Raw genomic sequence first — 25,414 nt, 5'->3', positions numbered from 1 at the left:
TGTCTACACGACAAAGAAAAGTCGGAAAAAGATACGTAAATTGTAAACCGCTTTTCTTCCGACAGAGGCTTTTCAGACTTTTAGCCCATCTACACGGGGCCAAATGTCGGGAAAAACCCATTTTTCAGAATATCCCTTTTTCCTCATAAAACGAAGTTTATAGAGATGCAGAAAAAATGCACATGAACTAGGTACATGCATTGAGTACAGTGATCAGCACAGGGCGCAGGCTTGCTGTAGGGGGAAGGTTGACTCCATGTGCCTAGAGAAAGGGTGGACAGTAGGAGAGATATAAACCCCAGTAATGCAGGAGTAAAGGGCCTGAATAGGGAGCTGCAGAATTTATCATTGGACTATGTTGATTGAAGGGCTGCTGAATAAATCTAGGAAGTGGATTGGCAGGGGTTGGCAACATTTGGCAAGCAGCCCATGATTAGAGTAATCCACTGGCGGGCCACAAGACGTTTTGTTTACATTCACCATCCACAGGCATGTCCCCCTGCAGCTCCCAGTGGCTATGGTTTGCCAGCAGATTACACCAAAGGTTGTTGGCCTCTCGTTTTATATTCGCATAGTGCCAACCAAGTGCTAGGCATTTTGGTAATGGTTGGAGGATCTCTCATGAAGGTTATGTGATAATAAGTAAGGGTATGTCTACACTACCCCGCTAGTTCGAACTAGCGGGGGTAATGTAGTCATCCGCACTTGCAAATGAAGCCCGGGATTTGAATTTCCCGGGCTTCATTTGCGTGAAGCCGGCTGGCGCCATTTTTAAATGCCGGCTAGTTCGGACTCCGTGCCGCGCGGCTACACGCGGCACGGACTAGCTAGTTCAGATTAGGCTTCCTAATCCTCATTCCACAGGAGCTGCCGGACAAGGGAGGTCCAACCTGTACAGTGATTTGTTTTGTAACATCACTGGGTTTCATCATATCTCCAGCATCCAAGCATTTCCTGGGGCAAGCCCTTTATTTACATCCTCTCTTATAGGAAATAAAAAGGGCTCATTCCAAGCTAGCTCAGCTCCGTGGTTTCAGGAGTGATCCATCTTCTTTTGCAGAATTACCTTTAATTTGCTGGGAGGGAAAGAAGGAAGGAAGGGTGAAGGCAGAGGAAGTTGTTCATAGATGTCATTCCACAACATCACTGGGAGGAGAAGGCAGTGATGATTGTGCAATGGGGTGCAAGATCAAATGGATGCAGCTAGACCGGGCAGCATGTTACCAGGGCTGCCCTTGATTTGCAGCACAGAAATTAACTTTGTGCCGTCAGAGTTGACCTTGTTTCCCAGAGAAGCTGTTTTTTTCTGGATTGTTTCTTCCAGAGGAAACTGGATGAATCTGCTCTATAGTTGGCTTTACAAAGAATTATCTTACTGGACAAAAGAACTCTGTGTGGGGAAGTATTCATATATATTAGCATAGGCTGAGAAAAAAGATCATTGTTTAATGCTTAGTATATAAGGATACAGACATCCAGTAGCAGCAAATAGACATGAATGACCTGTATTTGGTGTGGAGGGCTCTCACTGATCTAAATATGAGTACTGCAGTGCTTTTTAAATAGACAAAAGTATTGTCAGCTTGGGAAGATGATGAGAGAGGGTGTTATCTAGTTAGTATTGAGAGCTAAGAGTGCTCCTGCCTCTGTTCCCAGTTTTGTCACTGATTCTTAATCATGTTGGGCATGTCACAATCTCTCTCTGCTTCTGCTTACCCATGTTTAGAGTGGCTCTGATGGATGTTGTGAGGCATGTCTGCAATGCTCTGAGAGGTTTTTGGAGGGAAGTGACTACATCAGTGTAAGGTATTATTATCAACAGTAACTATTAAGGTATTCAAATAAGTTTATTGTTTTTATCCCAACAAACAATAAACATCCTGGGATATTTTTTGAAGGGCTTGTGCTTTCTACAGCCAGCTAACAAAGCCAGTTCCCATATGTGGTTCAGATAGAATTATGATTCTGCTAGGTCAATTTCCATTGGAAGGTAAGAGTTCATAAACAACACACCAAACATTTGGTTTGTTACATTTGGCTGCTGGACCAGCCACGAGTTGTGAATGAAAAGTCATTCTAATATGCATGTCATCATAGTCTTTATGGCAGTATTACATGGGCATAAAAAGCTTATCACTTGCACTGAATTTAAAAGGACATTCTTCCTCTCCCTTCCCCTCCCCCCACTTATTCTGAGGGTCCCCCTTTTTTTCTTCACTCAAGCTTATCTTATCAGAAGAAGCGGGTTTTACTCAGAAAAGCTCATGATAATATATATGTATTTGTGAGTCTCTAAAGTGCCACAGGATTACTCATTATTCTTTTTTTAACTTCATCAGGGCTTAATTTATTAAGCCATTGTGTAACATAACAAGAGTGTTCAGAAAAAGTTACAGGACCAAATTCATCCCAGGTGTCATGCCACTGAATTGAGAGGGGTTACACTAGGGGTGAATTTGATGCTTGGTGTTGGAAATTACACATCACATCACTTAAGTCTTACCAAAGCATTCCCTCTACAGGACTGAGTCAGTATTACAAAAAACACTGATCTAGGCTAGTGCTTTTCCTTTTGAGACTGATTTTATGCTCTCAGAAATCCCTCATCTCAGGGTGAGATTTGGCCTCAGGAAGAGGAGCCAGATCCCATGAGAGCTCTAAAAATGACTTACAATGGAGCACAAGAAGCACCAGGCATCTCCTCCTGTTCCTCCAAGCAGTTGCCTCGAGTGAGGAATGAGAGGAGAAATGAGCCCAAACTCACCTCTGGTACATTGACACCAGTTAATTTGTCCCTGCTTGCATCAGAGATGAATTTGACCCATTGCATTGGATGAACTTGCAGTGAATCTTTCCCCAAATAACCATGGTACAGTAGACTTCCGATAATCCGGAACCTATGGGACCTAGGTGGTGCCAGATTATCAGATATGCCGGACTATCAAGAGGTACTATAAGCTGGTTATATATATATATGTACACACACATGCACGCGCACACTGTATATATTATATACTGTATATAAAGTGTTCTTAACCCTTTTTATTGTACATACTGTATACAGTATACTTTAATGTTTTAGTTTTTTTAAGCCTTTTTTACTCTTTTTGCTCAGTTCAGCTGCTGCCGCTGTTACCTTGTGACTCATTTTTGCCGAAGCTCACTCACTAGGCTCTTGCCATTTTGATGCTGGACTATCAGGAGTGCCGTACTATTGGATGCCGGACTATTGGAGTTTTACTGTACAATGAACTGCAATGATTAAATCTTAGGATGCAATATCAGGACACAGGCCTTGCAACGGGTTGCCCCAATGTCACTTAACTCCTTGTGAATACATACGCTGACAAAGTGGCTCTCCTGCTCTCTCGGGCTGAGTGTTGCTTATCTAGATTACCTAATGCTACAAACTAGTTCAGAATGAACCCTTTGCCATTGAATACAGGGGACCAGATTCTCAAATCTGTGGAGCAACACCAGATAACAAGACCCAACCTTTAGTGCCGTGGTGTCTAGCATGCTAGCCACTAGCCACATGTGGCTATTTTCCTGGTTGAGTGTGGCTAGTTTGCTATAGAACTGGTTGGACACCACAGCTTTAGAGTCCAAACTTCGTTAGTCACTTAGCCAAGTTATAAATCTTCATTCCTAATAGTCTTTATCCAAAAACCAGTGCCAAGGACTATTCCTTGATTAAAATTTTGAAATGTTCAATCAGGGTTACAACAGCAAAAGCTTCTGTTGCATACAGCAAAGCTCTTGCCACATTCCTGGTTTGTGGACATTACATTTGTCTGTTGTCCCAACTCTGGTTAAATAATTTGAGTCTGAGCATTTCAGAGCTAACTGTCTTGTTTAATTCTTCTTTTGTTATCCTCTATATGATCAGGACCAGATTCACTGAAAAAACCCCAATGAATTGGATCTGTCACCATATTAGTCTCTCTAGCTGAGATACAAAATAAAGGTAAGATCCTGGTAACATCTGCAGCACCTCTTAGTACTGAGTTCAGCTACTATAACTAGGCCAAATATTTCCTTCATTCTGCTTTGAAATTCTAGCTGATATCAATAGGGAGTTTCATCATAAGATGTGAGAGCATACATTTGCTTCATAATTTAGGAGCTAATAAACAGGAAAAATGCACCAGCAAAAAAAAAAAAAAAATCCTACAGTAGGGAACAATTAAAATTGTGATCGACCACTGCAGGCAAATTCTTCACCAATCCAAAAGTCAGGTCCTAAAATTGCTATTGTATAATGTGTTACTTAGATTTGAGATAAATGCTTTATGAGATAGTAGACTAAATTTTGTGGTTCATGCAATGGTTAATGGGAGGGAAGGTGTCCACTGGACAAATCCTCTAAATGTGATCTACACTCTGAAAAAAACCAAACAGGAAGCTCTCTTCTAGGGCTCATCTAGATTACGCTAAAGTGTCGAAAAAGAATATGCAAATTCCACGGGAATTTGCATATCTTCTTCCGATCTTACTTTCGAAAGCAGAGAGCTTTCAAAAGTGAAAGTAGTCTGGACGTGGTTTTTCCCGCAAACCCCCCCCTTTTTCGAAAAGCCGCTCTTCCTCAAAAAATAAGGTTTACATGGCTTTTTGAAAAAGGCGGGGTTGCCAAAAAAAATGTGTCCAGACTAATTTCACTTTCGAAAGCTCCGCTTTCAAAAGTGAGATCAGAAGATATGCAAATTCCTATGGAATTTGCATATTCTCTTTCGACACTTTAGCGAAGTCTAGATGAGCCTCTAGACCACAGTTTCCTGCATTTTTCCAGTAACATTATTGGGCCCAGATCGGCTCCAGAGACCTTTAACAGCACTGCAGGGAGACTGCTAAGCCAGCTCTCTTTTTTGTTTCCCTGAGTGTTAAGAGTGTTAACCATGGTGATGGTGCTACATTTTGTGGACATTTTTCATCAAAATTTCATTTTCCTTAAAATATTCTAACCAGACCTACTGAGTTGGTGGGTTTTTTCACCTACCCTTTGAAAAAAATGATACCAATATTTAGATAAGTAAAGATAATTATTTAAGATGTAAGGTCGAAGTCCTAAGAGGCTCTGGGCACATGCAGCTGTCTCTTGGGATCTACAGGTGATCAGCACTTCTCGTATCTGTCCCTGAATATTTCTATTTAACAGTTATAGCACAAATTTCACTGCTAGCTAAGTGGGTGGGTGGGTGGAATCCTATTTTATAGTATAATCAGAAGACTGCATTTCATGCCAGTGATATCAAAGTAATTTTTCAAGTGTTAAGAAAATCTCAAAACCACTCTTAACATTTTAATCAACAGGACCTCAAATGAACTACAGGCAACATTAGCTGAGTCACTTCATCTGCCAGAATCCAACAATAAGCTGTCCCATTATCTTGAAATCAAATGTTTTAAAAAACCTAAAAATATTTTTCCTCTTGCAGAATTTATAAGAAATCGGGGAGCGGGGGGGAGAAGGGGGAAACATACACGTAGCCAGACTGGATCAGTGTCGTCTGACAGTGGCTTGTAAGATAGTCTTATGAAGACTATACAAGACCCATAGGGGTCGTCTTCTTAACCACTATTTGTTACATATTGGCTTATGCCCGGAAGCATGGAAGCTTCAATCTCTTTGACAGATATTTGTAATCCTTTCTAACCTAATGGGGGCCATTGTTAATATCACTTAGTTTTTTAAAATGTTCTCTTAAAATCATATGTGATGCATTAATTACGTACAATAAATGACAAATAAGGTTTACCTACATTTCTGGGGCTCTGAGGTGGTCACAAAGCTTAATTTCTTCAGTTGCCATGACATAATCGTATGCCCCTGAGGCCAAACTCTGTCCTTAGATACATGCACAACCCACAGGAGAAGGGTGGAGGTATCTGAGGGAATGGGTCCTATTGTGCAAATACTGAATGCCTCCCGCGAGGAGTGAGCACTAAACCCTCATTGATTTCTGAAGGAGCTGAAGGCATTTAGCGCCTCGTAAGATGCACTCCGTACTTTACAAGGCCTGATCTGATACCATCCAAGTCAATGGGAGTTTCACCACTGGCTTCACTTGACCGGTGATCCCTCCCTGTGCTTCACCATCAGAAGGCATTATAGATAAAGATTCCAGAGAGGAAAGGGTGGTCCAGGGCATGAGGCAGTGGCTGAGCCCAAGGAATCCTAGATCCAGTTTCTTGTCCTGCCATGGCCCAGTTTTGCCTTCTTCCTGTTTGGCCTTGAGCAAATCACTTAACCTCTCTGTGTCTTCTTTCGCCATCAATAAAATAAGGAGAATAACACTTCCCACCCTTACAGATGTTGTGAAATTAAATACATTAAAAGAACAAGAAGCTCTTTGAGATCTACTGTTAACAAGGGTTATATTATATGAGAAATAGTTATGATCATGCATGGCTATAGACTGGTATCAGTGAAATAAAAACACAGGATGAAACTTGATAGAGGTCTTGCCTATGACCTTGGTCCTGCTATGAGGGCAGGGGAGTGAACTTGATGACCTCTCGAGGTCTCTTCCAGTTCTAGTACTCTATGATAGGAATTGGAAAATAACAGGGTTATGTCCTTATGAGATTGTCTTATTACCACATTTTTTCTCACCCAGCTGACTTTGCTGTTTTGAGGAGATTCAAATTAAATAGCACCCCACTCTTTAAGAGGGGGTCACATATCTTTCAATTGTGACTTCACCTGCCTGAACACACAGCTTCAGACGTGCAAGTTACCATTCTCAAACAGAAAAACTTCAAAAACAGACTGCAGAGAGAAACTGCTAAGCTGGAATTCATATGCAAATTTGACATCCTAAACCAAGGTCTAAAATAATGAACACAGTGGTACTCCCATTACAATAGGTAATTTCCCATTCAGGTACTTTCACCTTCTCATCACTCTTGGCATGGGCGTCCAATAGCCTTCTCAAATCACCAGGCATGGCCCTGCCTACACTCTGCCCCAGAATGCCTGCTGTAGGAATTGTGGGGGCGGAGTGTTGCTGACCCTGGCACCTGCACTCCTGGTGCTCCAGGGCTGGGACCATGCCACATGCCTACTCCCCCCTGGTGCCCCAGCAGCAGCCAATACAGCTGGCTCAGGGGTTGCCTGAGCTGCTCAGGTAAGTACACTGGCTGCTGCAGAAATCCCAAAGGTCCCCAAAAATCACAGAATCCATGACTTCTGTGACACACTCACAGCCTTATTCATAGGTCAGGTTTTCTAAACCATTATCACATGTATTGTTCTCCTCTGGACTCTCTCCAGTTTATTCACATCTTTCTTAAGGTGGGACATTTGAAACTGGACAGAGTATACCTGCAGAGGCTTCATGTGGGCCAAGCCTAGTGGGACAGTGACAGCCCAGGTTTTAAATACAACGTTTTATTATACAGCCCAGAATGAAATTTGCCTTTTTTGCAACTGCATTGCATTAGTGACTCATATTCAATTTGTGATCCACTATAACTTCCAGATTCTTTTCACCAGTACTACCACCTAATCAGCTATTCCCCATTTTGTAGTTCTGCATTTGTTTTTTCCTTCCTTAGTGTATATTTTGCATTTGTCTGTATTGAATTTCATCTTTTCGATTTCAGACCAATTCTCCAATTTATCAAGATGATTTTGAATTTTAATCCTGACCTCCAAAGTCCTTGCAACTGCTCCCCACTTGGGGGCCAGTCTCAGTTTTTATAATCATAACCTCCATTCCATTATCCAAGTCATTAATTAAAATGTTGAATATTACCATACCCACGACTATCACCTGCGAGACCCCACTTGGTAACTACCATTGGTACTACTCTTTGAGTAGGTTAAATCATTAAAATATGTTGAATCATGAAGCTGAGGTTATAGACAAATGGGGTTGAAAGAACTGACTTCCCCTGTAGGTGGGGAATGCTTGTCCCAGGCTTCGCCCCCACCCTTTCTCCAAGGTCCCGCCTCTTCCTGCCCCTGCTTTGCTCTCACCCTGCCCTATTCCATCCCTCCCCATTCCACCCCTTCCCTCAAACCCCATCCCATTCCATCAGTTCCATTAAGTTTCCACCCTGCCTCTTTCCCAGCTCCTCCCCTGAGTGCACTCTGTCTTTACTTCTCCCCCTACCTCCTGGAACTTCTTGAATGCCTTATATCAGCTGTTTGTGGCACTCCAGAAGCGCTGGGAGCACGGGGGACGAGCCGGTCAGCAGGGCCACCAGTGGGCGAGAGATGCAGGGGCAACAGAAGCAGAGGGTGGGAGCTTGGCTGCTGTTGGGCACTCAGTGCCCACTAATTTTTCCTCATGGGTGCTGAGTCAGCACATGTGCATCTGAATGCGAAGAGCATTCAGAATTCTAAACCAGATCCAATTTTGCAAATGGTCCCAAGGTTTCCAATAAACTGAAGAAGGATTCTCAGATCTGAACACCTCCAGGGTATAGTGTTTGAAATTCAGAACAGAATGTAGCAGCTTCAGCTCATGTTTTCTTGTTAATGCTAACTAAACGAATCCCATATCATTTAAGGCTTTGCTTCATGTTCTCATTTTAGATCTTTGACCCTCATTGTGGTTGACATTTGGGCCTCAGCACAACTGAGAAGTATCAGGGGAATGGAAACCTTGTCAATATGAACATGCTGCCTGCTGTTCCCAAGAGCTCAGTAAGTAGACAGAGAGTGTCTAAACCAGAACATTGCTGGGAATCCTGGCTAATTTTAGTCCTCTTTACTACTATAAGTGTACAAATTTACTTGACTAAGTAAATCTACCTCCCTTGATTTATGATCAACAGCCACAGCAAGCAATTCTTAGTGTTCAGGTGACTGTATTAAATCTTCTATGGTGTCTACATGACTCAAACTGACAATAGGACTTGGATACAGTTACAAAGGGGAATGCTGTTTGAATACAAATTGGAGCAAGAATTCCACTCTTTCAACATTTGAGCCAACGGAAGCCCCAGGTGGCATTTTGGGTAATAGGTTTGTTATTGCAAGGTTTAATGTGACTGTTGTTAGTACAACTTCTGTTCTTTATCCTGGCAATGCATTTTATTAAATTTCTTGCATGCTTCTCATTTGCATGATTCTGTTTGGCACAGCTTGTCTCACTCTGTGTTTTAGAGCAAAGCCAAGCTGGCTTGTGTTTGTCGTTAAGATAGCAAGTTTCTTTGCCTTGTTTTTGTATTCATCACCCATTTTCTGTTGTATTGTTTTCTAAAGAAAGTTCAATGCTCTGTTCCAAACAGTGTGCATATCTTATTCTTATATATCTGTAGCAATTTGGTTGTTGCCACACAAGTAAAACTTTGAATGGGTGGAAATAATTGCCTTGGGGTTATGATAGTTTTAACAGCTGGGAGAGAATCTGTCAGATTCATGAGCTGTTCTAGCACTGAATAGTCAGTTCTGCAAAGATTCCTGTGTTTGTGATCTTATTATAAGTCTCTCCCTTTCATTTGCAGAACAGACATACGTCAAGCTTAGTAAAATTTACATTTGGGATACAGTTTGAATTCCTCTCCCTAGATGTTACTTTAAACCTTGCTGCAGGCTTTTATTTTGATGTTGTGCAGAATTTCAACAGGCTTAATCGATCAGCCATGGCTATGAATTTGCATTTATTTCATGTAGTCTTCCCCTCCCCCTAATTAAAAATGAATTTAATGCTCATGAAAGATTCCAAAATTGACAGCCCTGGAAAACAAAGTCCTCTTGGCATAAAGTATATTCAGTAAAGCCAGCCGCAGTGCAATCTTACCCATACCAATGTGCCCCAACTCAGACATGAGTCGGTAGCAACCCAGAACCATGATAAGTGGTTCAGTCCCATTCAGTCCTTTGTCTCTCTGCTGGGAATGACAGCAAGAATGCCAACTGGTGAGAGTTGTTTTGTGTTCTGAACTCTTGCCTCCTAAGATGAGGAAGGACACAAACAACCTATTATCCATTTACCACCATGCCCTTGTGGCTTATAGGTAACTATTGATTGGCTTGACTGGAATGCTACTAAACTGAGTGAGCTTCAAACAAATGACCCAGAGGTGAAAGACCCTATTGGCCAGAGCCTTGGCTTGTGTAAATCAGTGTGGTGCCATTAATGAAGTTAAAATGATTTATGCCAGCAGATCTGGCCCATGAGCTCATTAAAATCTCCGAAGCCATTCTGTTCCTCTTTTCACAGCCTTGCTTTAGAGTGTGTTATAATAGGAAAGTTTCTGATCTGTTAATTTCTTGGTGTCAAGAAAAATGTGAGTTGTTCCTACACTGAATAATTTGCCTTGTTTGAGGCCCTGTGGCCACCAGCCATGCAGGAGGCATTGTGGAGATGCATCAAGCCCTCACTGTGTCCGGAGAGTGGGGACAGCCTTTGAACTCATTGCAGTTGGATCAATGTCCAGATACCCATGGCAACAAAAACACCCACTCGTGCAGCTGGCCAAAAGACTCTACTGCATTGTATCCAGCCCAGAACCACCCACCAGTTTGCATGAACTCTCTCCTGAGTCCAGCGTAGAGTTCAAGGTCTTGGTGCAGATAGCCAAAGTCCTTCAAAGGACAGGTCCTAACTACCTGAGAAGAGATCACCTCTCCTTTCATGACCATGATTACCCATGACAACTATGTTCCATTCAAACAACAAAACCGGGGGGTGATTCGTGACCGCGGGAGAGAGAACTGCAGCAAGAGCTGGCCTGGGTTATAGAACTCACTCCCACAACAAATAAGAATGACACAAGAACTCTCCCCTTTCAGAACTAAATGTAATGCTCATTTCTGCAGCCGTTCACATACTGTCATTGCACAGAGTAATTCTAAAAGCAGCAGCCAAAAAAGTGAAATTCAAAGGAAATAGTGCAAAGGAGTCCACACCAGCCACGAACCATGGCCTTCTTGCCCCCCGTGCCAGTTCAAATTTAATGATGGGTGAGTTTGAAGAGTGGAGTCAAGAGATGCCAGCGATCCCCCCACCTACATAAATATACTTTGTTGCGGTAGAGAGAGGAAGCAAATCGATGTGCAGCACCTGCTTGCCTTTGAATGTTTGGCCCCAGGCAGCGCAAGCAGGGGTATTCTTTATTCTTCCATTTTACTGTTTTGTTCCCTCTTCTATGCTCAAAAGAAATCTTCTCTCCTTACCTTGTGAATCCTGTTACCGAGGTTGGCCTGGAAGGAGTTCTTCACATGGAGACTGAAGCCTTGATTGTGATTAGGGAATTTGCCTTGATCCAAATGCATGCAGAGCCCAAAGCTCTAACACAATTGTGCCAGAAAACCTGAGTGGTTGCTTACGGCAAGAGATAGCTTATTGTGGGTAAGCCTTAGTGCGGAATCTTTTCCAGCATGTGTAAAACCAGGAAGGGGCATTAATCTCCTTTCTGTCTGCTCCATCTCATGTGATTAAAGTATCAGTTGTTTCTCCTTTTATCCACAATAAGTCACTGGCTAAATGGCAGATAATTCAGCTCACTCTACAATAGAGTTTTGCTGGTCTTGTTACATGATTCAGGCAGGTGATACAAAATGGCATGCTCTCTGTGCAAGTTTGGTATGCCAGTCATGGCAGGAACCATCAGGGTTTTTTTCTGTGTTTGTACAGCACCGAGTACAAGGAGGTCCTGATCTATGATTAGGCCCTAGACAAGAATACAAAGATACAGAGCCAGTTACACCTCCTTACTGACTTTACTGAAATGATCTCAGATTTACAACAGTGTACATTAGATCAGAATCTGAACAGCATGCACCCAGAGTAACTGGTGGGAAAGGGGAGTGAAGCTGTTTAAAAGTGTTGATACGTTGTTTTTTCCCTCCTCCTTCCTGCAAACAATTTCACTTTTATTCTTCTTTTAACTCTCCCAACTTGACCAACTGGAAGAGCTTCTTGCCTTAGAGGAGGTTCTTTCAGTTAAACATTTTACTGCCCCAGGGACTCCCACGAATGACTGGTGAAACCAGCTCCTTACAAAAGCCTGTCTACCAAGGGCAAAAAAGGAGAGCAGCAAAGGAACCTGTATGGCAGCACAGTTTTCTGTGCTGCTAGTGCTTAACTGACAGTGTGACTCTTGCTGTTACTGGCTTTTCTCTAAACAACAGAGCTCTGAAGACTTACTAGTTGTTCGGGGGATTTTTTTTATGGGCACCTATACTCTTCCCAGGTAATGATTTATTGCCATTTCTATTTCCTTTTCCAATTGCATGTTTTCTTTGACAGTATTTCTGCAAAAAATTCCTAGGATTAGCACATACAACTGTGTTAGCAGGATCAGGCTCCTGAGAAATTGATACCAAACCAATTAATACCACTTGGCTGCTAGTATTTCATTCCCTTTACATATCTTCTCAGAAGCTGATTATTTTGCAATATTTTATCAGTTACATTAGACAACAGCGTCTGTGGCATTTTAATCTCAATGAGAGAGCCTCATGGTAAACATGATGAGCCAAAATCATTATTGGCCCAAATGAAGACAGCTCTACTGACTTTAATGGAGTTTTTGCCCATCAGAAGCCATTATTTCTTTCCCAGCTACATTGACTAGCCCTCCTTAAAGACCTTAATATAATAAATAAACTAAACAACCTTTCTGTTTGAAAATGAACAGTGTAATTGTTTAGTGAAACGGCGATGGATGATATGTGTTTAAGAGACATGAACAAAGATAACTCTCTGATTGCATGAAAGTTGGAACAGCATTAAGCAGCCAGAATGGCTTCAAAGGTTGTCTAGTCAGAGGTGTGTAAAGTCAGTGTTACATTTGCATTTCAGTATTTTAAATTATAACCCTCTGGATTTACGATGCCACATATTAAAATGCTGTATCCACTAAAACCAATAGGAGCTTTGCTATGTCAATACATTCACTATCATTCTTTTAATGTTTTAAAACTAATATGTTACAAACATTTATTCAATCTGTACTTTAGAAACACAATTGCCTTTGTTTTGACACTCACATATGAGACATCTGCTGCTGGGGAACTGGATGGCTCACGGGACTGGTACTAATAAGAGAAGAGTCTTTTGTGTCTATGTTACTGGTTCAAACCCAGACAGGGTTGGCAGGGACTGAAAGTCATTACCTTCTGACAGCTGTTATGTGGCAATATGAAATGAGCTGGTGTCCTCAGTCAGTTTCCTGGTGGGCAGGTGGCAACATCACCACAATAAGAACCCCAATTAGCAATCTCATCCAAGAAGACAATGATTGAATAGTCTTGGAGGCAGATTAATTACTCTATCACCCCTCTGAGAGGGGAAGTGTCTTTTCAGGTCAGGGTTGGGGCACTTGGCCAAGGGAGAAGCTTGTCCTGGCACTATCCATGCAATAACTGTCCTTAGGATACCCAGAGGATTTCAGCCTCTAGGGCTGTCAAGCCAGTGCTTGTCACTAACTTCCTACAATTACCTTTTTTTATTATTATATTTATTTGTATTGTAGTGTTCCTAAAGGCCCCAGTTCCATTGTTCTCAGCAAACTATAAAAAAGATGGCCTTCGCCTGCAAACAGTTTACAATCTAGTATATATTTCAGAGAGTTTGTCTGTCTGTATGTCTAACTGTCCGTCAGTCTGTTTGTCCATCTGCTCAAGCACTCCTTTTAAATGGTAAGAGTTATGACCACCAAATTCGGTACACAGCTTCCTCTTGTCATAACTTAAAGCAAGGTAAGGGTTTAGTTGTGCCTGGAAAATGGGATGTGGCTGAAAAGGGATTTCTTCTCATAAAACCATTTGGAAGAGACAAGGAATCACCAGGCAGTGAATGGGGCTGGCTAGGGGTGCACCCCCTTGATCCAGGACTGCCCCAGTCCCAAGCCTCCCATCCCCTGGTGCCCTTTGGGGAGGGCCACAGGGCTGAACCCCACTCCCACTCCCCTGATTTGTGTGTATGGGAACATTGCTGGTGGTTCCATTCTGTCAGGGAGTGAGAGGAAAGTGTACAATTTGCTGCTTCCTTCTACTGACTGAGGGGCATAAGAGGCAGATGAACCTGGACCTACCCCAGCCAGGAGACATGCAACCCTGGCCTGGCGGTGCTGCCTGGAGCTGCAGCAGCTATGGAGAGCTGCTTCTCATTTGGCCTCAACCAGCTGTGGTGAGAGAGGGCTGGGGTAGTCCTAACTCCACAGAGCAGCCTGCATACAGAACCCCTCATCCCTGGCCCTGCCCCACAGCAATGATTCAAATGAAGCAAGTACATTTTCATTTTATTTTCCAAAAAAACAAAAATTATTTGAGTTCAGCAAAACCAGGTAAGTCTTCTAGTAACAAATATTTAAAAATGAAACTAATAGGCTGATTTTAAAACCAGGTTAAATGCCTCTGTAGCTCAGCAGCCCACACACTGGCTTAACAAATTCAGCACTACTGGGCTAAACCCACTGGGGTCAATGGGATTGTCGTGGTAATACTCAGCATTCTACATTCCAGCCCAGACGTGTCTTAATTTCAATGCTGGGTTCAGTGATATTTGTTATAACTAGCTAAGTGCTTTCAGATCCTGTGGATTAATAGCACTATATCGATGAAATACACTATTAGGTAGCAATAGCATTATTTCTAGATATAAGCCTGATCTTGGTGAGTGCTGAGTGTCTGACACTTTCAGACCTTTACTTACAAAGCTTTCTTAACTTTGAACTGTGAACCTGCCATACAACACAGATAGCTAATGTACAAAAAGTTTGGACAACTAATGAAACCATTTGTTTTCATTAGACTTTGCCTGTCCCCATGTTGCTTTAGTAGCACAATTCATCAAGTGAAATCCAGCTTTCACATCCGTCTTCTGCTGCCACTCTAGCACATAACAGTGGTCATTCTTTTCTGAAGGACTGCTGAAAACAATGTCTCACAGGTGGCACACAGAGTTGATGGATGATATTTAAAAGCCTGCTGCCCTGAGCTGGATGAAAGCAATTCATGACATAAAGGTTGACATCAAATCTCATACACAGCTAAAGCAGGAATATCTCCTGTCTAATGCAAGACTAATGCTGAACTGCTCAAAGGCAACTTTTAAATCATCCAGTACTAGGAACATAAAGGGAGACATGTTGGCTGGGCTATTGAAAGATCAAAGAGCAATGGAGACAGTGAACATTTATAGAACTTTTCTTTTATCCATTTGCTATGTGACTAACATCATAATTCTTATTCGTAAGGAGTTGGTAAAGCATACAGTGACTAGCTCAGGCTAACTTGTCAACAGAAAACATAGCACTTTTGTGGGATGGGAATAAGTTCTGTGCAGATCGTGAAATGAAGAGGACAATAGGTTATTTTTTTTGTGAGACTTTAAGTTCAGTCTTTTAGACTTTGTTGAACCAAACAAGAAGCAAATCTCATACTGTTAGAAAGCAGCTTCCTAATCTTTCTATCCTAAAAATTACAGGGTGCTTGTCAGGTCAAATTTGGTGACACATTTAGAACCCTAGGGCTTGAAGAGACCTCAGGAAGTCACATCGAGTCCAGCTCCCTGCCCAAAGCAGGACCAATCCCAACTACCGGTAAATCATCCCAGCCAGGGCTTTGTCAAACCGAGACTTAAAAACATCTAGGGATAGAGATTCCAGCACCTCCCTAGTTAACCCATTCCAGTGCTTCAGCACCCTCCTAGAAAAATAGTTTTTCCTAATATCCAATGTAGACCTCCTCCACTGCAGCTTCAGACCATTGCTCCTCGTTCTGCCATCTGTCACCCCTGAGAAGAGCCTCTCTCCCTCCTCTTTGGAACCTCCCTTCAGGAAGTTGAAGGCTGCTATCAAATCCTCCTTTACGCTTTTCTTCTGCAGACTAAGTAAGCCCAAATCTCTCATGGTATGTCTACACTACAGCGTTATTTCAAAATAGTTATTTCGAAATATCTTATTTCGAAATAACGTGTCTAGACACAAAATGAATTTAGAAATAGCATCCATACTGATTGCATGCTGAATCGCATTTAAGGCCAGCCGGAACCTGTTCTGGCAGGGCATCAGGTCAGGAGTTACCTTGTGTGGCTGCTGCCTGAAGCTATCTGAGGCCTGTGCTTAAAGGGACTCCCCCCTGTCCCCCGGACAGCCAGTTCTCAGGTTTCCCTGCTTGCTTGCCTAACTTGATGAGGGACAAAGCATTTTTTTCTCTGCATGCTCTGGTTGCCCTCACGTGGGACACCACAGCACTCTGCAGCATGGAGCTAGAGCCGCCCCTGGGCACTCTGGTGCTTCTCCTGGACGTGTTGATGCGAGCCTGGCAGCATGTTCTGCAAGCAGTAACAGTTCCTGGTGTGCCCCATGTCACGAGACTCACAGGTCCGATGATTAATACCCAAGGAGGGAAAGACAGAACCAGGTGGGCTGGTTTAGCAAATAAAAGATATTTATTTATAACAGTGATGAATTTATAGTATTTAATCTAAGATTTTTAATAGACCGTGTTAATAATGAATTTACAGTATTTATTATATTTATTCTATGATTTCTAGTTAAATGTGTCAGAAATATAAGGATGGGAATGGCAAGGGGAATAGTCTCTATTCTAAAGATATCCAGCTACACTAATTAAATAACAGTGATAACTACAAAATCTATGTACTACCAAAAACAACTACAACACTAAGCTTATACAACAAAGAAAATCAAATCATACATACCAACTTACGCTGCACACAGAACATTTCAAAGGTATCGGTTCGGTTGCGAAGGCCTTGGTTACACCCCAGAGTTGTGGGAGGTGGCTGGTTGGTTGATCAGGCCGGCAGCGCTTTGAAGTATATGGGAAGGCACACGCACGGTGGTACGTGTGTTGCAAAGACCTCCTCAAGTGAACTGTGCGATGGGTATTTATACCCAAGTCTGCACATCGCTTTCCCACGCTTGCATATTACTATATATGGCCTAACGGTCATCAAGCGGGGGTCTGTGTCTCAGGGATTGGGCCGAAACTGTGCAGGTTTCATGCAACCAGGTAAGCCCCGCAGTTCTCATGCCAAGGTGGTGGGTGGGAGAGTCTAAGGCTATTTTTCCCTTTTCACACCTTCCCTTTTTCTAAAGGCAATGGTATGCAGGAAGGGTGCGGCCAGTTTCTCCCAAGGAGTACTGCAGCCCACTATAGCAAGAGCGGCCTGGCCAAACTTTTTTACTGGGGGGGCAGTTTTTCTTCTAACACCCCACCGGGGGCTTGTGCCTCATTCCTCCCTCATGTCCTTCCACTTACCCTTCCCTAATCCCCCTTCCTGCTGTACAGTAAAAGACATGTGTTCATTACAACAGAGTCTCTTTATTGAACAAAACTGGGGTGATGGGGGAATGAAACTGAGGTGAGACTGAGGAAAGAAGGTGGGAGAGGGGAGGAAGGAGAGTAGGAGAGAGGAGGGGGAAACCTGGGAGAAGGGAGCTGTCAAGGGGAGGAAGGGGGAGAAGAAACTCAGGGCTCAGGGTTGGGGGTCTCACCAGCCCAACTGTCTCCCAGCACTGCAGGTGCGGGGGCCTCGGCATCCCCCGGCGGGTGGGGGAGGGTGTGGAGGAAGAAGAAGGAGTGGGAGGAGGAACGGTAGCTGGGGAGGCAGCAGGGGCTGCAGCGACAGGAGACAGCAAGCTCTGCACCAGGCTCTGCAGGGGCTCGCAGATGGCACGGCCCTGGGTAAGCTGCTCCCACTGGAGCTGCAGGTCTTCCTGCACCCAGTGGTCGAAGGTGCGGTGCGGGGCTCGCAGTGCCCCCAGGTGCTCCTGCTGGTACCCCTCCACTTCACAAGTGGGCCTGTGGAGTCCTCTGGTGTGGGAGGATATCCTGGGTGGTGTGGTGCATCCTGCACTCGCAGCTGGTGCGGCTGTGGAGAAACAAGAGAAGTGGTCAGTTATCCTTAGGGACACAGTAGGTGAAGCCCAGCCCCGCTCTGCAAGGCGAGGACGACAGTTCTCCGCACCATCAGAGCCGATCCGCTTGCACAGAGGCCATGTTTAGGATGACCTGCCATCCCCGGGAGTGGGAGCTGCCCCGGGACTGCACCCATGCCCCTGTGCAGTATATATATAGTGTGTGTGTGTGGGGGGGGGGGGAACGTCCCCTGCTTCTGTGTAGAGGGGGCTTGTGGAGGGAGGCCATCCTGCCTTGTCCCATCCTGGGGTCAGGAGCATGTCATGTCTCTTCACACATGAGTAGCTAACAGGCCAAGGCCCCTGTGTGGCAGGCAGCTGGAGCCATGTGCCCAGGTGTGGCACAGCACGTGCTCACACATGCACAGGTTGCTGCATGATCTGTGGTCAGCAAGGCCCATGCGCGCAGTGCCATAAGGGGACAGTGATGGCACTCACCTGTAGTTGCCTCCCCGGATGACACCGGCAACAGGTCCGCTGGCACGGCTCAGGGGTCCTAGCTGTGTGGCATGCTCCCTCGGGGCTCCTGCGGCTCCTGGCCCTCCTCCTCCTCCATACACTGGTCAGGGCCCTCTGCCCCAGGTCGATGACCATCTGGGGGCACAGACTGTCCCGCCCTCCAGGATGCGGGCCAGGGCATCAAAATAGGGGCATCTCTTAGTCTGCCCCTGTTTGGGAGCTGCCCCCTGTAGCCCTGGCATAGGCCTGCTTAATTTTCATCAGAACCTGCTCCTGGGTTCGGATGTGGCCTTTGGTGGCCAGGCTGGCAGCCATCCTGCCATAGACGACCACGTTCCTCCGTCTAGTGCGGAGATCTTGGCCATTGGAGGCATCCCCCCAAACCTCAATCAGGTCCATGATATCCTCACTAGACCAAGAAGGTACCCACCTTCTCCGGCCCCTGGCAGACTCCTAGGAGGTGGAGGACTGGGCCTGGGGAGCGGTGGAGGGCTGGCTGGCACTGGCTGCCTGGCTCATGCTGGGGCCACTGTGTCAGTGGATACTGGCTCTGGGCTGGCAGGCCTGGAGCTGGCACAGACACTGTGGCCAGACTCTATCCCTTTAAGGGCTCCAGGGAGCGGGGGAGGAGAGGAGTTTTCCTAGTTGGGGCCAGAGTGGCCAACAGGGCATCCTGGGAGGGGCTGGAGGCCCCTTATTTTGAAATTGCCCCTATTCTGTGTCTACACAGTGCTTATTTCGAAATAACAATTTTGAAATAGGCGCTATTCCTCATGGAATGAGGTTTACCAAATTTGAAATAAGCCCTCCACTATTTCAAATTAATTTTGAAATAGTGGTTGGCTTCTGTAGATGCTAGTACAGTTATTTCAAAATAATGGCTGTTATTTCAAAATAACTTTGCTGTGTAGACATACCCTCAGCCTCTCCTCATAGGTCATGTGCTCCAGCCGCCTAATCATTTTGGTTGCCCTCCACTGGACCCTCTCCAGTGCTTCCACATCCCTTCTGTAGTGGGGGGCCCACAACTGGATGCAATATTCCAGATGTGGCCTCACCAGCGCCGAATAAAGGGAAATAATCACTTCTCTAGATCTACTGGCAGTGCTCTTCCTAATGCAACCTAATATTCCATTTGCCTTCTTGACTACAAGGACACACTGTTGACTCATATTCAGCTTCTCATCCACTGTAATCCCCAGGTCCTTTTTGGCTGAACTGCTACTTAGCCAGTTGGTCCCCAGCCTGTAACAATGCTTGGGAGTCTTCCATCCCAAGTGCAGGACTCAGCACTTGTCCTTGTTGAACCTCATCAGATTTCATTTGGCCCAATCCTCTTAACTTATCTAGGTCACTCTGGACCCTCTCCCTGCCCTCCAATGTACCTACCTCTCCCCCTAGCTTAGTGCCATTGCAAATTTGCTGAGGGTACAATCCGTCCCCTCATATGGCTCATAAATAAAGATTTGAACAAAACCAGCCTTAGAACTGATCCTTGAGGCACTCCACTTGAAACCAACAGATTTTTTTTGGTCCAATCCTCAGATTTGTATAGATCAGTCTGGACCCAATCCCTGTCCTCCAACATATCTACTTCTCCCCCTAGCTTAGTGTCATCCGCAAACGTGCTGAGGGTGCTTCATCCAGTTCATTAATAAAGATGCTGAACAAAACCAGCCCTAGAACCAATCCTTGGGGCACTGCACTTGAAACCAACCTCCAACGTGACATCGAGACGTTGATAACTACCCTTTGGGCCCAACAATCTAGTCAGCTTTCTATCCACCTTACAGTCCGTTTATACATAGAAATGTAGGACTCGAAGGGACCACAGTCTAGGTCCGTGGTCCCCAACGCATGCACAGTGCCGGAGCCGGCTCCAGGAGCATGGTGAGCGCCGGCCCCGGGGGGGCGCCGGCCCCGGGCGTTTGGGGGAGAGGGGGGGCGCCGGCCCCGGGCGCGTGGCGCTTGGGGGGGAGGGGGTGCCGACCCCGGCCCCCGGCGCTTGGAGGAGGGGGGGCGCTGGCCCCGGGCGCAAGGAGCTTGGGGGGGAGGGGCGCCGGCCCCAGGCGTGCGGCGCTTGGAGGGGGGGGCGCCGGCCCCGGGCGTGCGGCCCTTAGAGGTGGCCCCGGGCAGTTGAAGGAGGGGCGGGGGGCGCCGGCCCCGGGCGTGGCTATGGGGGGGGCGCGCGGCTATGGGGGGCCCCGCCTCCGTCCCCGCCCCCTGGCGCCCGGCGGGCGAACAGCCATGCCCCCTGGCGCCCGGCAACCTCCACAGGTTGGGGACCACTGGTCTAGGTCCTTTGGTCCAATCTCCTGCAATGAGGCAGGACTGTGTGGTATTTGTCTAACCTGATCTTTAAAGCCTCCAGTGATGGGGATTCCACAGCCTTTCTAGGCACTTTGTGCCACTGCTTAACCACCCTGACAGGAAGTTTTTTCCTAATGTCCAGACTAAACTACCTTTGCTGCAATTTAAGCCCATTGCTTCTTGTCCTGTCCTCAATGGATAAGAAGATTAATTTATCACTCTCCTCTTTATGACAACATTTTACTTACTTGAAGGCTGACAGCATGTCCCTATCAATTTTCTGTTCTCCAGGCTAAACAAAATTGTTTTTTTCTAATCTTTCTTCATAGGCCATGTTTTCTAAACCTTTAAACATTTTTGTTGATCTCCTCTGGACTTTCTCCAGTTTGTCTACATCTGTTCTGAAGTGAGGTGTTCAAAACAGGACACAGCACTCATAAGAACAGCTATACTCGGCCAGACCAAAGGTCTATCTAGCCCAGTATCCTGTCTTACAACAGTGATCAATATCACGTGTTTCAGAGGTGTAAGCAGGGTCTGAATCAATGCTTCCATTTCAGCCAGCTGGAATGGGAAAGGAATCCTGGGTGTGATTATGGCCACTCTATTGTTTAGACCTGCTAGGTATTCAGCTGTTGTTATGTAAATACAGTTCACACTGGAATGGCAAAGAAATCCTGCATGTGGTTATATAAATACAGTTCACGCAGTTGCTTAGGCCTGCTAGATATTTAATTGTTAGAATGATATTTTGCCTATTGTAACCAATTGGGCTGTTGTGGGGTCACAAACCATGTTAACCCTAAATGTAGGAATTGTAAAATATGACTACAATGCTTGTAGTTATTGGAAATGCAGAAAAGTCAGACTGTTCAACTCAGTCAAAAAAGAGACACTGTCATTGTAAAGAATCTCAGATGGACAAGGCTTTCTCTTCCAAGCTCTGTGAAGTAAACTGAGGGAAAGGGCAGAGTTCTGACCAGTAGGCTACATACCCTCCATGTGTGAGCTGTAAGACTGGTTCAACCTGTTTCTCTCCGCTCTCTCTTCTAATGATAGATCTAATACAGACTCCATAAAGAGTCTCTTTATCATTTTAAAATGTTATTCCAATGGATGCTGGAATCTTTTGGCTGGACTGTGTTGTGGGCCAAGAGCTGAAATCACTAGGTTCAGCCTAGAGTCATACCCATCACAAGGCTGGCCGGCAGGAGCAGTGGCTGGTGGGAGTGGCCAGCAGGTGGCTGGTGGGGCGACCAGTGGGAGCAGTCAGCAGACGGCCAGCGGGAGCAGCAGCTGGTGGGATGGCTGACAGCAACCTCATGTAGGTGGCATTGTCACATGCTCAACAAGTGGAGACATCAGGATGATGTACCTATGGATTCTGAGTCTGCACTGACTGGACAGAGCCGTGAGTGGGGTGTTTGAAGTGGGGGGAAACCACACTATTTGAGCTGGGGGTTGGACTAAAGATCTTTAAGCAAAAGATTCTGCCCTGCAGACTCTGGGGATGGTACCTTGCTTATGGGTATTCTTTGTTTATGTTATGGGTTTTTGTTTGTTTATGTGTATTCCTGTAGGTTGATACTAGATTACTGTTATTAAACAGGCTGCTTCCATTTCTGACTCAGTGTTTGCGAGAGGGGAAGAAGTGCCTCTAAAGGCTCCTAGTGGGTAGGCTGGAATTTTCACAGTTATTGGGTGGGAGCTCAAGCCAGTTTGGTTACCTTATTGAAAGAACCTCCCTAGATATTGAACCCACCCTTCTGGCTGCTGACTGCTATGGCAGAAGGGTGACAGAGGGAATGAAAAAAATACGCAATTATCAACTGATCTATCGCCTGTCACCAGAGGTGAAAGTGGCTGGTATTGGCTGGTACAGTGCACTGGCAAGAAGTGGCTGCTGGTACAATTCTGTAAACATTCAACATTAAGGTGCTATCATGTCAGTACACAGTCAGATACGAGGCGGGGCTTCCCCCACACCAGCAATCATCACTGCTAGAGGAGTCTGGTTCCCAATTCTGTCCCTTCTACCTGAGAGCCTGGCCTTTCTGGGGTTCCAGAGCTGCCCCATACCCTTGCCCAGAACCCTTGTCATTCCAGACTACCTACCTGTAAGTCCTGGTGTTGACTTTCACTCCTGCCAGTCGCCTATCACAGCTCTGGTAAACAGAGGCTAGGAACACCATCACTGACTATGCTGGCTAATAGCCATTGATGGATCTGTCCTCCATGAATTTTTCTAGTGCTGTTTTGAACCCTGTCTTGACTTTCACAACATTCTCTGACAAAGAGTTCTATAGTGTGACTGTGTTGTGTGAAAAAAATACTTCCTTTTGTTTGTTTTAACCTGCTGCCTATTAATTTCATTTGGTCGTCCCTAGTTCTTGTGTTATGAGGAGTAAATAGTACTTCCTTATTTACTATCTCCACATTTGTCATGGCTTTACAGACCCCTATCATATCCCCCTTTAGTGATCTCTTTTCCAAGTTGAAAAGTCCCAGGCTTATTAATCTCTTCTCATATGCAAGTTGTTCCATACCCTCTGATAATTTTTCTTGGCATTTTCCATTCTGCCCAGTGGCATCCCAATCAGACTAATCAGTGTTCTGTTTAACACTTACCAGAGGTATGGCTCTGCACCCTCTGACATTCAGCATGAGCAAACACAATCTAGAGGTTGCACTGTTATAGGCATTTAATTTAAAATGAACCCTTTGCCATTGCACTCCCATTACAAAGATTTTCTAGAATTAAGGTCCTTAAGGAGCATTTATTTAATGTCACAGAGCGGTCATAGCATTTAAATCCAAAAGGAACCTGTAGATCATAGCCAGACCTTCTGTATATCATTAAATTCCACCTAGATATCCTATGTTGAGCCCAGTAACTTCCATGAAATTAAAGCATTTTAGCTCTGAGATGACTAAGTTGTTGTGAGCCACCTGCAGAAAAAAGGAGAGGCCAAGGTGCCACCAAAGTCCGAGGCCTTTGTAATGTCAGGGGTTTGCTCAAGTGAGACGTTTCTATAACTGTTTCTCTCTTCGACCTTTTCCCACACACAACTGTCACTAATATTCATTTGTGCTGCAGTAGCATTGAGGATCTTTACCAAGTCCCCACTAAGCGAGGTCATGTAGGCACATATAAAGAAAAGATGGTCCGTGTCCCAAAGAGCTTGCGATCCTAATGGTCATGACCTTTCATCTTCCTGGAGTCCAAATGTGGGCAAAGACTCAACATCTGAGACAAAAAATCCTTCAGTTTAGCTTCATGCACTTTGGACTAGATCAGGGTTTTCAAACTGGCCTCATTCTGTGGATTATATAATAATGGAAACTACTATGGACCATCATCTTTCCTTGTGAGATTGTGTAACACTCCATTGAGAACTACAGTAATTCCTTACATGGAAAAATAACATTAAGAAGGAATGAATGTATTTGTAGCTTCCTTGAATGCAGTATGAGGCTTGCACTAAAAAGGGCAGAAGCACCTGGGTAAAAGGAGGATGCAATAACATGTGAGGTACCAGTAGTTCACAGAGCATAGTTTTGAGAACTGCTGGGTGAGATTTAACCTGGCTGATGTGAGGAGATGGAAATAGTCCGAACTAGGCTTGCTGAACTTCAGAGGGGATTTTAGTGACAACAGAGATTACCCCAGGGAAGTCTAGCTGAGGGTATGCCCCAGTCTTCAACCTATGCTCCCTCCTCAGGTCAGCATTATAAACATTTTGGGCAGTACTAGTCCCCTGAAGTCTGTCTAGTGAGGTTGTTGCTGCTTTGCACCATTACAACCTCTTATCTATATAAGAACATAAAAATGGCCATACTGGATCAGACCAAAGGTCCATCTAGCCCAGTATCCTGTCTGCTGACAGTGGCCAATACCAGATGCTCCAGAGGGAAGGAACATAACAGGTAATCCTCACGTGATCCCTCTCCTGTCACCCATCTCCAAAGAAACAGAGGCTAAGGACACCATTCCTACCCACCCTGGCTAATAGCCATTGATGAACTTAACCTCCATAAATCTATCTAGATCTTTTTTGAACCCTGTTAAAGTCCTAGTCTTCACAACATCCTCCAGCAAGGAGTTCCACAGCTTGACTGTGCGCTGAGTGAAAAAAAACTTCCTTTTATTTGTTTTAAACCTGCCCATTAATTTAAATTGGTGACCCCTAGTTCTGATATTGTGGGAATAAGTAAATAACTTTTCCTTATTCACTTTTTCCATACCAGTCATGATTTTATAGACCTCTATCATATATCCCCTTAGTCTCCTCTTTTCTAAGCTGAAAAGTCCAGGTTTTTTTTTAATCTCTCTTCATATGGGACCTGTTCCAAACCCCTGTTCTAGATAACCTCCTTCCACCATGGGCCCTTCAATCCTATTTGACACCAGAGGGAGCCAGCAGTAGTGTCCCACATAATACCATACTGAAGGTGTTGTACAAACATGTAGAGAGATTTGCTCACAGTCCTTTCCCTAGGTGTTAAAGATCCAAGAGTACAGAGAGGCAGGCCCTCCCCAAGGATTCCCTGAAATGCCCCACAGGTCTGGGAACATCCATGTTCTGTGAGATCCTTCCTGTCCTGTGAGCAAAAGAAGACTGAAGGCAGACGATTCTAGAAGTAAACTGCTGGCAAGTAGTTTTGTGAACATCGATCCACTTTCTGTAGGGAAAAGGGCTGTATAGTTTGGATGGCCTTCCACCTCAGTAGAAGGGGAACCAATCTCTTCAGGGACAAGTTGCCTAGAGTAGTCAAGAGCAGAGCTGATCCAACC

The 25,414-nt window shown here is 44.9% G+C and overlaps 1 long non-coding RNA gene across 1 annotated transcript in view; it reads left to right on the top strand.

Moving 5' to 3' along the window:
- The first annotated feature begins 769 nt into the window (after positions 1-769).
- LOC112545923 (uncharacterized) overlaps positions 770-25,414 on the top strand; it is a 37,701-nt gene continuing 13,056 nt past the window's right edge. The window contains exons 1-2 of the long non-coding RNA XR_016349596.1: positions 770-3,967; positions 8,543-12,150. This is a non-coding gene — a long non-coding RNA (uncharacterized LOC112545923). The remainder of the gene's footprint in view (positions 3,968-8,542; positions 12,151-25,414) is intronic.

Source organism: Pelodiscus sinensis, chromosome 5 (assembly GCF_052426305.1).
Source record: "Pelodiscus sinensis isolate ZL-2025 chromosome 5, ASM5242630v1, whole genome shotgun sequence".
In the NCBI taxonomy this organism is placed as follows: Eukaryota; Metazoa; Chordata; order Testudines; family Trionychidae; genus Pelodiscus; species Pelodiscus sinensis.
The sequence above is the reverse complement of the archived record's forward strand: the minus strand, read 5'-3'. Positions and strand labels throughout refer to the sequence as shown.